This window comes from Ischnura elegans, chromosome 9, assembly GCF_921293095.1.
Source record: "Ischnura elegans chromosome 9, ioIscEleg1.1, whole genome shotgun sequence".
In the NCBI taxonomy this organism is placed as follows: domain Eukaryota; kingdom Metazoa; phylum Arthropoda; class Insecta; order Odonata; family Coenagrionidae; genus Ischnura; species Ischnura elegans.
In genome coordinates this window covers 91,535,664-91,553,443 of record NC_060254.1, presented here as the reverse complement: position 1 = coordinate 91,553,443, position 17,780 = coordinate 91,535,664, and positions in this window count along the sequence as shown.

Sequence of the window (17,780 nt, the reverse complement as noted above, 5' to 3'; positions counted from 1 at the left end):
CAGGAATAACTAACTGCACGCAAGTTTTGCCTTTTCATGAACGTGCACGTTTTTTTCTTATGCGTAATAGTTTATGGTCGTGTGGTGAGCATGTGGCGGTCCTCTTACATGCTGAGCGTTGGTGTTTGATCACTACCTGCAAAACAACTAGCGGTGGCTAGCAGGATATTATGAAGATGTAGATGCAACTTAGAATGCAATCCCAGATTACGCAATCCAAAGACCCTCTCTCTCCGACCTTGCCCCATCTGTGAAGATAGCTTATTGAACGATACCGAAGATATAGCTTGTGCATATAAATTTTGTTTATTTCTATTAATAATATAATTCCAATAGTATTCACAGCTCACGAAATAAATTATATTTAAGAGTGTTTTAATTACTAACATTCCTATTTCCTTAGCAAAATTGAAGCTAGCCTCAGCTTTTGATTACTACGAAGCTACCTTGCGCGCTATGCTTAAAGAACTTAGTTTTTCGTACTGCAACCTCGTCCTATTACGACGCTGTCTACCTTCTCAGGATGAGTGAAACGGTTTCCCAAAACTGTGCCTTACATCAAAATAACGAGAACTCCTTTTCTTAGAAGAACATTAGGCAGAGTGTTTTCTTTGAGACGAAAAGCCAACAGACAATATTCGGTAAATCATAAAATAACCATTAGGTAAGTCAAGTTATTAGAGAAGGACCTTTGCCTTAGGTGCCATTTGACTTTCGTGAACTAATAGACACTCTATTTGAGCTATCAATTTTTTTATTATGCCAATTGTTTAGTTAAAATTGGAATAGGGTGATTCCCTATTATTTTTTTATTGCCTACATCGAAAGATTATTACTCCTGGAGTACGCATTTCACGCTTTTAGATTTTTAAATGACGATATCTATTTTTCGCGATTGAATGAAAAGTGAAAATTTTCACGCCCGCGAAAACGCGACGGCTAAGTATGAATGATGGGAAAAGCCCGTGTGACATCATTGTGGTTCCCATTGCCGCAAAGTGAGGTGACCATGGGGCGAGGACATGTGCGCCACTAGGAACAGGCTGCTGATGCAGGCTGATAGCAGTTAGCAGAGTACCCTGCTAGCAGGTAGCGCTTGACTTAAATAAGGATTATTAATTGCCTATCAAGCGCAGGAAACTTTCCGACCATAGGCAGTTTTAATTGGTGATTACTAAGAGATGTTTCCCTGAGCTCTGTGCCTCATGCATGCATTGGCAATCCCAGACGATGTAAAACTCCTATCTACTCCTATAGAAACTAGGTCCCTGTGACGCGACGTCACGTGGAGTGGCATCGCATAGGCGCCAATTTGGCCTTTTCCAAATGCAGTTAAAATTGGCCATTGCCATTCGTCTAAACTGGGATATCTAAAACCAAATAATTTTTATATTATGAATACACTAATGGTGAGTAACGAATTGCAATCAATGCCTTTCGTTTTCTTTGATGAAGGGAACTACCCTATTGTTGTCGACGACGTTCGGTTGCAGCTGCGTATTGCGCTTTTTCACGCGAGCTTTCTCGTCCATTGCAGGTCGCATCATCAGGCGATGAATGGAATATTCAGGTGAGCTGTTGTACAACCGATCCATACTAAATAAAAGAAATCTTTCATGTACTTACCACAAAACTTCTGACACATCGTGTTTCAAAGTTTTCACATTATTTTTTAAGTGTGACAAGTCGATTTTCGACGCTTTCACGTAATTCACTTAAATTTCACATTAAAAAAGTTCACACTTAAAAATGACGTGAGAGCGTTAAAACCCATAGCAGTAGTAATTCATAGAGAATCTTGCAAGATCTCTTTTATTTATCAAGTTTTTTTGCTGTGAAAAAAGCTTTACCGTCAACAGCCAGGATAATATTCGTAGTAAAAGCAATTGCAATCACCAAAGCCCAATTTGCCTCAATGCCAATGCACCACCGTGTCGTTGCAGTGAGTACCGATAAGCCAATTTGATTCGACAGCAGCGGCCCATTGTTGAGAGTGGAATATTCATCTACATCTACATCTACATAATACCCTGCGAGCCACCTTTAGGGTGTTTGGCAGGGGGTGATCAATCACCAGCATGCAGCATGCATTTGGACTCCCACATGCACACCACACGGTCCAAAAACGTCACGCATTCTAAGAAATTATACTGCCATATGCTGTTAGAAATAATAATTGAATTAAGTAACATTCATTAAGTTTTACATAGGTTAGTTGGCTACACTATAAGTCATGCAATCTATGAGCTCCATCGCTGCCGTTATAATCTCTTATTGATCGTGGAAAAAATGACATTCTGAACCTGTCTGTTCTACAATCTATCTCTCTTATTTTATTTATATGATCTGATCTTCCGTAGTATGTTGGCGTCCGTAAGATATGGTTAACTTCGTTAGAAAAGACACTGCTCTTGAATTTATCTAAAAGGTTTAGTCTATTTTTCAATCTACGGTCCGACAGATATTCCCATCCGAGTTTATCTAAGAGGTCAGTTACACTAACAAGACTATCGTAACGACCTTTCACATACCTGGCAGCTCTTCTTTGTACGCGATGGAGATTGAAGAACGATGAGAGTTATATGTAAACAGTTGGGTCGGATTTGATTGGTGGAAAGAGGAATGGAAGTGAGCAGGTGGTTCACTTCGAAGGGTATCACGTCACATCCGCTCAATTTACAGACAGTTAACCCAGTATTTGCGTCTTAAGTCTGCATACTATGACGCTTCTCAAGTTCCGAGGGGAGAAAATAACAAATGCTAGATAGTGCATCTTCAATAGGTAATGACGTTCGGTACCAACGTATACCTATCATCACGACAAAGCGGAAAAAAATATCAATGGGATGGCCAAATGTTCGGTATAGAGTACAGTTCTGTTGCCTCTCAATAATGACCTGAAGAGGTCTAAACCGGTAGAATTTTCAATAATTACTGCGTGGAATATAACTACGTTTAAATTTGAATCTATCATGTAACCGTTCCACGAAGTGAACTCGCGATCCATTAATTTCATTCCACGGGTGGATGCTATGACGGATTATTCAAATTATACCGGGAAAATTGAAAGTATGTTTCAAAGCTCGAGGACAGTAAACCCATCCAAACCCATGCAAATGAAATCTGCATTCACCTCCCCTTCTCACGATGCAACATATCGAAATCTGTGCGTATATATTACTGATCAGTAACATTTAGTTCTTTTTCTATCGTTCCTAACATACTCTAAACACAAGGTTAAATTTATTATCTCCGACGCTCAATTTAAATTTGAGCCTTCATCTCCCAACTTTCATTGGGAGAGTATAATTGTTTATCCTGTCCATCAGTATGACCTCAATTAACCTATGATTACACCGAGTTTCCATGGCCTCTTACCCACTTTGTCATGCTGCTATCCACCAGCAGCCTCCACACGTTACAAAAACACAAAACTCATTTTTCAAAAGAAAATATTGCAGCAATACGAGCGGTCTCCGACAAGGCTGTCATGGGAACACCTGCACAAAAGGAAAAATCCGTTTCTAGTGTGACGTATACGAAGAAGTAGTAATTATCCATCATTTTTTTCCCGAACGGCTGCGAATTACGTATTAGCACGTGTTGGTTGCGAAACGCAGGGCAGGAAAACAGGATGCTTAGCAGTAATTGCGTTGACAATCCATCTCCCGGATATGTTACCCGGATTGCTACTCTTCTTCTACTTTGTATCCTAAATAAGGCAAATTTCATTTGTAAAGCCGGACAGATAGCGGAAATGAAAGAGTGGAACCTTGATATTTTGGCCATATCACACGTTTACACTTACGTGCAAGTTTGCCGTTCGGAGAAATCTTGTCTAAAATACATATCCAAGGAGGATACGGAGCCGGTGACCAATATTTCAACGAGTAAGTTAAATTTTAATTACCGCGTTGCCAAGTGGGCCGAATTTGCAGATAAATTTAATAGTTTTTGTGATCCTTTCGTCGTAGAACATAAGAATATCTACAAGTTCCTTCAGAGCTATCATACCGAGTACAGAAATAGACTTGGAAATCCGTTGGAATACCGACGGATAGACAAGTCTTATTTTGGTTGGCCAAGGGATAACAAATCCATTGTTGACAAATCTCACAAAAAAAAGCAATTGTAATTATAGGGGGAGTCGAACGTAGGCAAATCAACGTTCATTGAGTCCTTGTTTGGTCGCGAGATGATGCCTTACGTCTATTACCCAGATGTTAGTAAATTTGCATACCAAGGGTTGATTCCTAATTTTCACAAGGTCATTATTTATGAAGAATTCGATTTCAAATTTCACGTAAGCTCAATGTTGAAACGTCTCTTAGATGGCAAGGAGTTTACATCGCCAGTTAAATGCGAGGCTGGAAGGTTAATAGGAAGGAGTAAGTAGGGCAAGTATGTACCGTTATATCGCTGTCACGTCTATACCGCTAAATTAAAACGAAGAATGGAGAAAATATGAATTGATTGTACTAATAGTTACCTCAATGGTGTGTATGGTTAATCTATTTATATTTCTCTTTCGCATATATTCTAAATGTTCCAATAACTCCAAGTGTAAGGACAAACATTTATCTATCAGGGACGAATATTCACCAGAGTTCAAATACGTAAGTAACCTCTTTTGAATCTATTATACTGCATTCATATTCTAGAAATCTCAGAAATATCAGGAAATGTAAATAAGAGCGCGCTCACGGAGACGGCGCAGTATCCAAAAGTTGTGAAATTTGATGAAAATCGACCGTCAGTATTTATACATGTTATAAGAAACTACTTTGTACTACACACAGCTTTATAATTTGCCCGACCGATTTCAACGTTAATTTATCCATTAATTAGTAAGCCCCTCCCCTTGAAAATGTAGAATTGTCGTTGAAATCGATCTTGGTGATTAAAAAAGCTATGCGCAAAATGAAAAGTAGTACGTAGTTTCAATTATCATGTTTAACGTTCAAACTGTCTACTAATGATCCCATTATTTCAACTTCAATATTATAATTAAAAATGGAAAGAGTTATTTAACGAAATAATTCTAAAAATATTTAATTAAATTTCTCATTCTTTTCTACCATCGTGAAAAATTAAATTTAAAAGAAATTTAATTTACAATAGAATAAAATCAAACGAAACAAATGCTATTATTATTGTATGCTAATTATAACTGACAGACCTTAAATATGTTTGCAATGAGATTGGAGGTAGCTATGATGTCATTTCACAGCAGCTGCGACTTTTGACAGTTCTTGCGACCAATTCAATGGGCGTTCCATGTTTTCCTATCCATGCGTTAACTTAGTGGCGACTTGTCATTACATCATGTTCACTCATTCCCAAACCTATCACGCCACGTGCCCGGCGTGGTGACCACAGAATCGAGAACCCCATCCGGAGAGATCCTGATTGGTGCACCGAAGAAACGTGGTCAGTCCAACACTGAATCCTTACATCGCCACCAGTGTTTCAAGTTTGTCCCGTGCAGATCAGCATCTCAAACCGGACTAAAATGTATTAGGGCAGGACTGGAAGGCAATAGCATGGAAAGTAGGAGAGAAGGTAGCCGCAGGCATAAGTTTACTCTTGTGATTAAAGATGCTAAGGCAGCACGCCTTAGTGTCCCGTCCGAAACACGGAGCTGTGTCCTCGTAATAAAAAATGGGCTCGTTAACCAGGGATTGCCAGTGAAACGAAACGAAAATACGAGGCCTAGGTTTAGCCTCGTTCCCGCACGAAATTAAAATCACCAAGGAGTTTAGCTTCGACCCGGGGCGAAACTTCACTCACGGAAACAAAAGTAAATTATGCGAAGCTCCGCCGCTCATAGTTAAGTTTAGATCCCAGAAGCTGAGTGGAGGGGGATGAGATGGAATAGTTTCGACCCAGTATGTGTGACATACGTGTACAGAGGTTAAATCATTGAGCCTAAAAATCGAATGGCCAGTTTGCGTTCACCGTTCTCCGTTAGTGGTAAAAATATGAGTGGCCCATGCATCTAATGACGATAGGCCGAATCTCCACTTCATTCAAACATACTTCGTACTCGGTTTGTGGGTCGAAACTAAACCGTTCGAAGGTGAAGCACGAATCTCTCCGGTGCGAAACATTATCTGTGTTTCGTTTCATCCCAGAGATTTAGTTTAGTTTCGACAAGAAGTCAGAACGAGAGAAAAAAACATAATTGTAACGACGTCACCAACGCATGAAAATGGGGCAGAAAGTTTCACTTTTTCTTATTTTGGACTTAATAAAGAGTTGCTGGTTCGGAACTTTTCCTATTCGTCGTAAGTTATCTTTCCCTTCCTGCTACCGAATTCATTCAATAATAATCGCTTTCGGATCTGAGTGACTAACCCCATATCTCAGTGTTAGCCTGAAAAAACATAACTTGACAATTTCAGCCATCATTTCTACGTTTTTGACTGAAAAAATCTCTTTTTTGCGTAATTTAGTGCATGCATAGCGCAAAATAAAGCTGCGGGTTGCCTAACCCAAGAATGCTTTCGGGGACACATTAAAATGTCATTTTCTCGATTATTCACAACAATATAGCTGAAGCATTTCTTCTAAAATATCAATTTAAGTTCAAAATTATACCATATTGCAAAAAAAAAGAATGCTCGCTCAAACAAAATTTTTAATTACTTACATTTTTAACAGTTTTCGTTAAAAATTTCGAAATTTTAAGGCAAAATGGCGAACAGAAGATATAAATCGATTTGAAAAAAAATCATATTTGTAATACCCATACGGGTACGAACCTTTTGCCGGATATTATACGATTCGCTCCAAAAAAAAAATGGCAAAACAAGGCACCCTTGTGCGCGCTGTTAAACGTATTATGCTAACAGGCAAGGTATGGTATGTGCGAACGACACAGTCTTGAGACAAGATCCGAACTTAAGTATTCACACTTTGACCTGTCCCCCTAGTCTACATTTATACAAACGGGGGACGCATTTTTATCTGTCAGTCGAATTCGGGGTCGTGCAAACGACGGTGTCTTTAAACGAGTGAACGAGGAGGTCATGAGGTGCCTCCCCGCTGCGCTCACAGTGTGCTGCAAACAAGTTGAACACTTTGCCGCGCAGTTAATTAACCGTATCACGTGTTTTACCACACCACCAGGCGTCATTAAACGAGTGTTCGCATGTTCATATGCATGGAAGGAGGAAGATAATGATGCTTGGCTAATTTGCACCGGTCGTACGCGAAACGAGAGTCGTTCTTGAGAATTCATCGTTGTCAACTACAGGGCATTTATATCGAGATAAAGATTTATATTCTAGAACTTTTTAGTGCAGTGAATGTTGTTTTATGCATTTCCTCCAGCAAATTTGATGGGTTGGCCACTAGGAGGTCAGTGATAGTTATTACTAAGACCAAAAATAATAAACAGTTAATAAAGGCCTGGTTACGCGATACATTAGCACGTACTGGTTAATGTCTAAATGTACGAACGCGTGAATGAACACGAAGATGCACCGTGTAACCACCCAACTTGTGCAAATGCATGAACGGAAAATAGAACCTGTTCTAATTTGGTTCATGCATTCGTACATGTTCCGTTCCGGTCCACCAAAATGATTCACGCAAACGTACATTAACTTGTACGTGTTAATGTACCGTGTAACCAGGCCTTAAGGAACTGTGAACTGAAACGTTGATATGTCAATTTTTAATTAATATAAGCACTATTTTCATGAATTACAACATAAAAGATGTAATTGGGGAAGGGGATTCGGGTGTTGAGGCACACGATAGTTCACATGTGATGTTTGAAAAGCATGCCCCTTTTGGTTCATTTAACACTTACAATTAGTTGTGGAAAATATTTAAATTTCATTTTTTTTATTTTAGCTGTATAATTGCCTCATTAGTATTATCAAATAGGTACCATATTTTTCCCCTCACTTAAGCTGTCGAAGTGGAAAAGCATGTAAGTAGTTACCGTGTCTCCTATCGCTGAACTCGCGGGAGAGATAATGAATATTGAACCATCGAGAATTACATACAGTATTCCACATAGTCACGCCAGATACCTTACTATTTTAAATTTAATAACGTTAATTTAGTATAAAAAGCTGAGATTACCATAGGAAAACGTTCGCAATCGATCATGAAAACTACCCCTTAATAGTTTCTACATACGCTATTGCAGTACTCAAAATTTTAAAAGTATCTCAAACTTTCTCCATTCCATAGTTATTTTCTTATCGTTTCTGATGGTCGAAGTATAGGCTTAACTTACTGAGGAAATTCGAAGAAGATATTTTCTCAGACGACGTCAATCATATCCTTCGTTTACCATCGTACTATAGTAGACGCGATCATGAGAATAAAATAAAAGAAATAGACTGCAAAACAGATAGATTTAAAATGTCATTCTTCCCTCGTACTATTAAGGATAGCAACATTGTCTCAATTGATAGGATTAATGGCGTCGCTCGCTAGGATCACTCATTGCATGTTTTTTCATAGTTCTAACCTTGCATGTATTTGCTCTAGGAATTGCTAACCATTAGCAATTTTTTTATGAATAAGCATGTATATTTTTCTAGTGTGCGTAATATTTCTATGACCGTGCGGTGTGCATGTGGCGGTCCTCTTGCATGCTGCATGTTGATGATTTGTCACCCCCTGCCAAACACCATAGAGGTGGCTCGCAGGGCATTATGTAGATGTAGATGGTAATATCTATGAGAAATCTCAGAGGAATATTCATTTGGAATCTGAATTGCGCTCAAGATTGAATTCAGGCCATCTAATTCACGGATTAAATGGAGCCCCAGTGCATCTGGAGTGGAGAACATTGTATCGAAGTGGGCAAGGATGAGCAGTTGAGAGAACGAGCTTGATAACCATCGCCAATTCCTTTTAACGAGCGGGTCGAGTAATTAAACGGATGAGGAAAGGAAAAAAAGAATAAAATGGACAAGACAACCGTGGGACTGCAGTCTACACACCACCCATTTAAGAGAGCGATGGATTGGGTTGGGACGAAGCATATGAAAAACCAAGTATATAATGAGATGCATTTAGGGATAACTGTGCATTCTAAGCAATTAGTGGAATCAAAAAATACACTGAGGTGGATAAAATAGTCCGGTAAAAATAAGCAAACCTTTTAATTGGAATTTTTTTTTTTTTTGAGAGAACACACGAGTAACAATTTAGCCGAACCAAATATTCTCGCTTCGTATTTATTTATCAAGCGAACTGAAGCCTTAAAAGTACTTCCTTAAAGTTCACTGGATGGACGTACTTATACAACTAATTCCTGGATGGGGTACAACCAAACCTGGTGATATTCGAACCCCTGGATTACCACGTGAATACTTTACCAAGTCACCAACAAGTCCGGCAAATATTCGGTTCCAAATGTAATTTTGATGGGAAACAACATTTTTCTAGAATAAATATTATTTTCAGGTTTTCCATCCAAAAATCATTAACATTTTACTTAAAAACACCGTTCTGAAATTGATTATGGCACGAATTTAGATAACTTCAGCAGTGTGCAGTCCTCGGATAACGTTGTAAAACCATTTAGAGGATAGCCAATGATCCAATTCTTATGTAAAATTTTGAAAGCAATTATTCGAATAAGAATTGTCAGTAATTTGATTTGGAGAAGAGATAAAGAGGTGGTATTCCGATTAAGCAGTTGTTATTGACTCAAGCAACAAAGAATGTTTTGTGTAAATAATGAGATCTCCTAAGGTCCCCGATTATACTTTTGTGACAGCGCAGCAGTGGAAATAACTTCATTGCGCTAAAAATGTCTACCATAACTGGCAGGCGATACACATTCTGATCACATAAGCCGTCTTTATGCAGTTAAAAACAAAAAACGAGGAATTAGAGGGCATTAAATTGTAAAAACTGAGATAGTCAAAGTATACGAGTATAGGTGATATTTTTAATCTTACATATTTATTTATAACGCATTTTCAATGATTTATTTTGATAACACGCACAAAAGAAATCCAATTGGTAATCACGATAGTACTTTCACGTAAAGATTATATTTCTTTGGGTCTCCACTGACCATTTGGATTCTCCCCCATCAATTATTAAGCCTGATTGTCGATCATGCTAACTTTGTGGGGTATCTTTCGTATTACAACGTGGCTCGTAGTGCAAGTCGACGGCTTGACAGCAGAGCAGTCAGTCACTCTTTATAAGAGATGGCTTTCGCTCAAAGGGAGGGCGAAACTCAATTTCCCGCCTCAATTGAAAGGAAGGAAAGATTCCTTCGCACCAATCCCCTGCGGAGCTCAGCCGGCCATCGGAAATGCCTCGGCGGACCTCCAGTGTATGGGCAAGGAGACGTTTGGAGCAACTGGAGTGAGAGAAATACGGGGAGGGTAGAATGAATTCACTGCAAGGAGGAGGTATCCCCTTCTTTTCTACAATGCTCACAACACCCACAATCGCAATTAGTTCTACATCTACATAGGCTTAATAACAGAGTTAGAACGCGTGCAAAGAAGAGCTGCCAGGTATGTGAGAGGTCGTTACGATAGTATTGTTAGTTTAACTGACCTCTTAGATAAACTCGGGTGGGAATCTCTGTCGGACCGTAGATTGAAAAATAGACTAAACCTTTTAGATAAATTCAAAAGCAGTGTCTTTTCTGACGAAGTTAACCATATCTTACGGACGCCAACATACTACGGAAGATCAGATCATATAAATAAAATAAGAAAGATAGATTGTAGAACAGAGGGGTTCAGAATGTCATTTTTTCCACGATCGATAAGAGATTATAACGGCAGTGATAGAACTCATAAATAGATTGCATGACTTACAGTGTAGCCAACTAACCTATGTAAAACTTAATGCATATTTCTTAATTTTATTTTTATTTCTAACAGCATAGCGTAGTAAAATTTGTTAGTATGCGTGACGTTTTTTGTACTGTGTGGTGTGCATGTTGGAGTCCAATTGCATGCTGCATGCTGGTGATTGATAACCCCCTGCCAAACACCCTAGATATGGCTCACAGGGTATTGTGCAGATGTACATAATAACGTGCGTGAGATCTCAAGGGTGTTTTGGCAGGGGGTGTTCAATCCCCCAACATGAAGCATGTAAGAGGACCGCCACATCTACACCGCACGGTCGTAGCATATTAGGTGGCATCCAATACTTACGTGAGATGATTTTGGCGATTATCGGACCCCCCCCCCCCCCTTCCCACCATAGTGAGATATCGTGAGATATGGCTCGACCCCCTCCCCCTAATCTCACGCGAGAGTATTCAAAATGCTTATTTTCACTGTAAATACGCTAATCTTTGCTTTTCTTCGTTGGGTTTATTAAAAAAAACATTTTGTTTAGTTATTTTTATCTTAGATTATTTAACACTAGTATTTATGATTACTAAAATCATAGTCTAGAGTCACATTTAACACTGTTCCTTGCGGAAAAAAATTATGTGATACTTGCCAGGACCCCCCATCTCCTCTATGTGAGATGGGTTGAGAATCGACTTGAGCCCCTTCCTCCCGTAAACGCCTCTCGTAATTAATTTATTACCCTACTCACGCATTATAGCATATAATAAGTGCAGATTCATGAAAAGGCGAAACTTGCCAATTTGGAGAAGGCCAAAGGCGTCGTTTGAGCACACGACACCACGCGCCTTCGAAGTCCCAAATACTGCCAAATTGCACTTGTAGGAGCTGCTGACACGTCCCAAACTGGAAAATATGACAAGATATTGAATTTTTGACCTCAGCCAGCAAAGTGGAAGATGAAACAAAGATAAAAGTCATCCATATATTATAAATAAAGAAACGCCAAAATTTAATATTATTCTTATATTATATTATTAAGCCGATATTAAGAGCCGATATTGACTCCATTTACAATGTAGCTATGTGGGAACTATTAAACGAGTATATGAACGACGGTGAAATCCACAATGGCTACTTGTAAAAATTTGACACAAGTTCAGCTTTGACTCTCCTTAAATACTCAAAAAGATTACGGCAGATACCATCATATTTTAGAGTTAATAACGTTAATTTAAAACAAAAAGCTGAGATAGTAAGAGGAAAAATAATTGAAATTGATCATGATATGCCCCTAAATAGTTTCTACGTACGCCATCGCGTCATGTTTGTGAATTAAAGAACCTGTATTTGGCAATGAGTGGTCTGCCGAGTGGCACGACAAGTACGGTTCGTGAAAAAACGGATCTCATGGTAATTAACGTGAAATGGAACCAAGTTTTATTCTGATAATTCCACGATGATTGTAATAAACAGGGTCCAGTTTCCCTCCTTTTCCTTCCCGCTCATAACTCCCACGAAATCCACAGGTTGCGTCCCCCACAACCCCCCCTGCCGAGTCGGAAAACTCAAAAATACGAGCCTTGAAGGCAAGGGGATGAGGAAGGGGTCTTTGTGGATGGTAGATTTTTAAGAAGTTTGTGCCGGAGAAGGACCTGCTCACTCACACACTCGTACGTATAAGCCGGTTCACAATAGGAGACCTTTTCCACCGCTCGCAGCTCCTAAGACCCAGCTCATTCCACAATGGTGGAGGAAAGAAAAAAAAGTTGAATTCTAAAAGAGAGTGGAGGGGACCCGACAAATCCTTTCTCGGGACTCGCAGGTGCAAGAGGGAGAGAGGGCAGATTGGATGATGCAGGAGTTAGTCCCGTCGTCTAGGAGATCGCATTGTTGTGCGATGGAAGCTGTGAAGATTCCCGCACGTTTGAATGCATCGTTGTAATATGCATACTCGCCACAGAGGTGTATATAAGAGGTTTCCCACAATCCGGCACCCAAAAAACCCTATCCACCTCCTAGAACGGACCCTGGACCTATGGATTCCGGCCGGGAGATAAGTCCCCCAGAAAGGTCGAATAGGGTTGTAGGGACACAGCGGGGACACCTGTGCAGGACAGAGATTGGTGGGAATAGTGGGAGGGGTGCTTGTAGGAGTCGTGTTTAGAAGCTGGAGGCAAAAATTCTTGTGACCTTTTGGAGTGTGGCCAAGCATTAGCCGTGCATTATCATCAATAGCAGGGGCCCTATACGAAATATGGCTTTTTGTCAGGTGTTGGGACTGTCCCGGAAAACATGTCACGTATTCGAAGAATTCCTCACCTATTTTTTTCCACTTTCGTATACTCAGCTGAAATCACGTTATTTATTTCACTCCCCTTCAGGTTAAATCATAATTCTTTCCTCCCTTCCGATATGAACATTCTTCCATACTCCCTCATATAAACCGTGGGTCGTCCAAAGCTCACAGAACCTTCATTTTGCCGGCCTCGGTGGCGGCGGGGTAACGTTCTCGCCTGCCAAACAAGAGGTCGCGGGTTCGAGTCCCGCCTGGGTAGGTTTCCCCGGTCCAGGGCATGGTCGTTTGTGTACGTTTACATGTTACATTTGCTGAACACCCCGGTGTAAAATGGCCAATAAGAGCTGTATCCGGTGGTTTGAGAGTAAAATAAAATAAAATAAAATTTTCCACGATGCTTTTCTTAATGTTTCCTCACACATTTACCCAAACCCTATATACTACATCAGCTGCATTTGCATAATTCTTCTTTTTTTAGGTAAGGACACCCTTCCTTTTAAACTGTGACATAATTTAATGTATAAGTGATTTTTAATTCAATTAATTGGTCACCGATAAATACATATTCGGTAAGTATCGTGGACATCATATCGGTTGAATACATCGAGAGCCTATGGCAAAGAAAGTTAAATGAGATTCCCAATCACCATGCAGTTTTCTTTACTTAGCCTTTGGTATAAATTGTTTAATCGTGAACAAACAAAATCGGCCGATTTATCCCGTCTCTCTAAGCTGAACATTAAATCAGTATTATAATTGCTTTTATTTCATGAAACTAAATTCGATCATATTTTAGTTCTCGTTTAGAAACACTCGTTCCCACACTAAAGTTTTCAAAATATAATTCGCAATTTTAGGTCTTGATCGAATGACACGATTCTATATTCTACCGCCTAAGAAGACTGATATTTAAAGTTTTATTTATCTTCATCCAATCAAATGTGGTTTCCTTTTTCCCACTACAGCAAGTTTCAGCATTCACACGCCCTTCATTAAGGCAGAAAAAACCGGCCTGAATGAGCTGGAATATAAAGTTAACCTTGATTTTACCTAATGAGGTATTCAGAAATTTTCCGCCTGCTGGAAACTGTGCAGGAACTTGCGCTGGTGGTTTGGTTGGCATAGTAGATGGAGTTTGAGGATGAAGATTTAATTTTGAGCAAGGAGGTTTTGTATAATGAAATTTAGGCGCAACACCATCATCATCTCAGTGAGGTACTGGGGTCTGCAGCTTGTTGCCACAGTGAGTTGTTCCACTACTTCAGCACTAATAAGAATGCAAAAGCCTTCAGGATTAAAACCAAACAGTAGTGTAAGAGGCCATCGTTAACTTCCTATTGAAAAAGAAGAAGGAGAGAGACTAGAAATACACACACACAAGCAAAGATGAACTAAAACTGAAAGAGAATATTACTCCCACGGGAAGCCATAGTGATTACACACTTGCTTTATCAACAGACCTGAGAATTCACTTGCTTAAATGAGTGCCAGCGCAAATTTATTAATTTATTTATTGTCTGTAAATTTGTTTGATGCTCAGAATCGAAGATTAAAATTTGAACTATTGTTGAAAATTGAGCACATGTTAATATGAAATTTTCCTCTGAAAAGTGTCCACCTCACTACCTCCTATAATATACGTACGATTTTTCCGTTCGAAAACTTCCTGCGCGCAGTGAAATTGTTTGAAAACAAACACACCTATCTCACTAGAGAAAATTCGTTGGATGAGAAGGAGAGACGATGTTTTATTTAAGGAGACACGACGGCTTAGATTAGATAATGGAGTCATTCCGTAGATAAGGAAAGGTGCGGTGGTTGACCCTGATGGAGTTTGCGCCGGCCATCTATGGCATGTGGTAGAGGGGGGGAGTTTGGAGGGGGGCGCCCCCGAAACAGGTAAGCGAACAACTCCCCCTCTCCCCCTTCCCCTCAATCCACCCCCTCTCGATGTCATCCATGAGGAAGTAGTGGGGGGAGAGAGAGGAGGAGTAGGGGAGGCGATATTTGGCACCCTGGCGCCGGGCAGACCGGCCCCCCCTTCCCTTCACCGGACAGCGCCTGACCTTGCCTCTCCCCTACTCCATTCGCCTTTCCAGTTTTCCACCTCATCCCCCCTCCCCTAAGCCTTCCGATTCGTTTAACCCTTCCACGGCACGTACGAATGGTTTCTCTACAACTTACATCCCTTCTCACCGCAGCATCCAGGAGGAGGAGGAGGAGGCGGTGGACCACAGTGGAATCTTCCTCGCCGCCGCCGCCGTCGCCGCCTCGCACACCCATCGCAAACACCCGAGGACCCCGAACGCGGATGGCGTCACCGGACGATTATTATTACGAGCGGACACGTGGGAGGGCTCGCATATCGACAACCGCTCCGCTAACAGGGTTCTCCCACTGGCCAGCGGCCACACGCGGCGCCAAGGAGTTCAGTGCGAGTTGTATGCGCACTAATTCAGAGTGCGTTATCCTTATGATGCCTCCAAATGTATTCTTGTTCTCTAATAAAAAAAGAAATGAAGTGATAGATGATATTAAAAAATTATGAAATTTTTCAGGGATAATTGATTTCTTCGGACAAATATAAGTTAGGAAAAAACAACTTTGCGTTCTACAACTAAACATTTAATCGTCGACTACTCTTGAAAATGGCACAGTGTATTGGAAGTTGTTTTTTTTATAACTTATAATGGGGTTCTACAAGGCTAAGGCTTCAACAGTTCAGTGATCAAATATAAGAATAAAAGTATTGTAAAAATTACGAAGATTAGAATTGAATCGACCCTGCCTATTTATATATCCCGAGTTAGTGATGTATAGAATAGTTATTATGAATCATGGGACTAAAGAGATTAAAAAGCCATTACCGCACCAGAATGTAAAATATTTAATTCACTAAATACAATTTTGAAAGGATATATTACTTAGAATCACATTATTGAGAGTTACGCGTGTGAACTAATAATGTAAATATTTCACCTAATAAATGGCGTATATACATATTTACTTTTTAAATTTCATATTCATAAAACGAATTTCATAAAGCGAAGGAAAATGTCGCAAAAATATTTGCACATACGGTATTTAAAGTGAGAGGACAGCGGAGTAATGCAGTGCGTCAGTGAATGCTTACAATTAGAGGAAGGAGGATCCAGCTCCAGGCGTTAGATATGTAGTAAGGAGGAGGATGGAGGAATGGAGATAGACGGAGGAAAAACGAAATTTTATGTGCTCAACATGAGGAGTTATTGCTAGAATAGATATGGTTTCATCATACTACAGGAGTATGGCGAAGGGAGCCACGGAAATCTGCAATACGATGAAGGGAATCAAAGAAGTGAAGAAGGGAAAAAATAGAAAAAGTGAGATGAGTGAGAAGAAGGCAGAAAGATGCATAGGTATTGAAAGAAAGGAATACTAATACATGAGTATTTACATCTGACGATTAACTATTTGTGCCAGCTTCTATTACTAAGCATACATTTTTACAAATAAAATAAAATGACGTTCTGAAAAAAAATAATAGTAACTGAGACACACTCATTTCTGGGCCACCCCATATCGCCTTTTTTATGAATCATAAGAAATCTTTTTACGAAAAAGAAAACCTCAAATTAGCTGCACTTTCATTTGTAAAGATATAAACGCCAGGCTGAAATATGAACATGTAAATATGAATTGAAATTAGTAAATTAGTGATCTTGTTGAGGTGTAATAACTGAATTAGCGTCAAATTGTGGTTCTTTTGATCCTAGCTGGTATTAGAGGGAATGATAGATTTTCCTTGAATAGACGTGCCACTTCTAATATCCATCACGAAAAATGTCGTCTCCCAAAGATAACTTTCATTTGGAAGCTCCAAAGCCTATGACGCTTATGCCGTAGAAATTCTTAAGTTAATTCAGAGTTACTTTTCGCCGCAAACCCTGGGGCTTGCCTCACGTCAAAGTGTCAAAGCACTTAAGCCCTCCTCCCGCCGACTCGCTCTTATCCTCCTCAAGGCGTTTAATCTCATTCGCTTATCTTCTCCTAACGCCCACTCGTGACGCCTTCAGAGGAACGCCTATTCCTTCTCCGCATGGCTGCTGTCTGGGGCCGCGGCGATAGAGAAGAGATATTCGTGCCAAGCAGCAAGGTGTTCCCGCATGAAAACGTTTCATTGTCGGAGGGATTTTTATTGCCATTGGCATTCCAACCGTTTGGGCGAGCCTTTATGGACCATTTTTAATCTCCTCTCCATCCTCCTGACGTCTCCTTCCCTTAGCCATCTACCCCTCACCCCCACCTACTCCGCGTTCTTCCTTCCACCTTCTTCATCTCGACTCGAATGCAAGACTTTTTCCTCCTCGTCCACTACTCTCTCTGACGAGACCCCTCCTCCAACCCGTGAGACCTTGGTATTCACTATCGCTTTCGATAACACCCTTCACCATCTCCGCGACGGTGGGACGAAAAATAGGCCCGAGGTTGCGCGTCCGCGGAACAGTACATTCTATGTAGTCCTTGTGTAGGCTTTCGCGGTGTAGTGAGGATTCAGCAGACTGGTTTTCGGGGTTACTACCGCGGAGATTCATCTCTGAAGACGACAGTTTCGCCGGCATTGCAGCAGGCTTCTTCACGTCACTTCATTGACCTGAAGAAGCCTGCTGCAATGCCGGCGAAACTGTCGTCTGCAG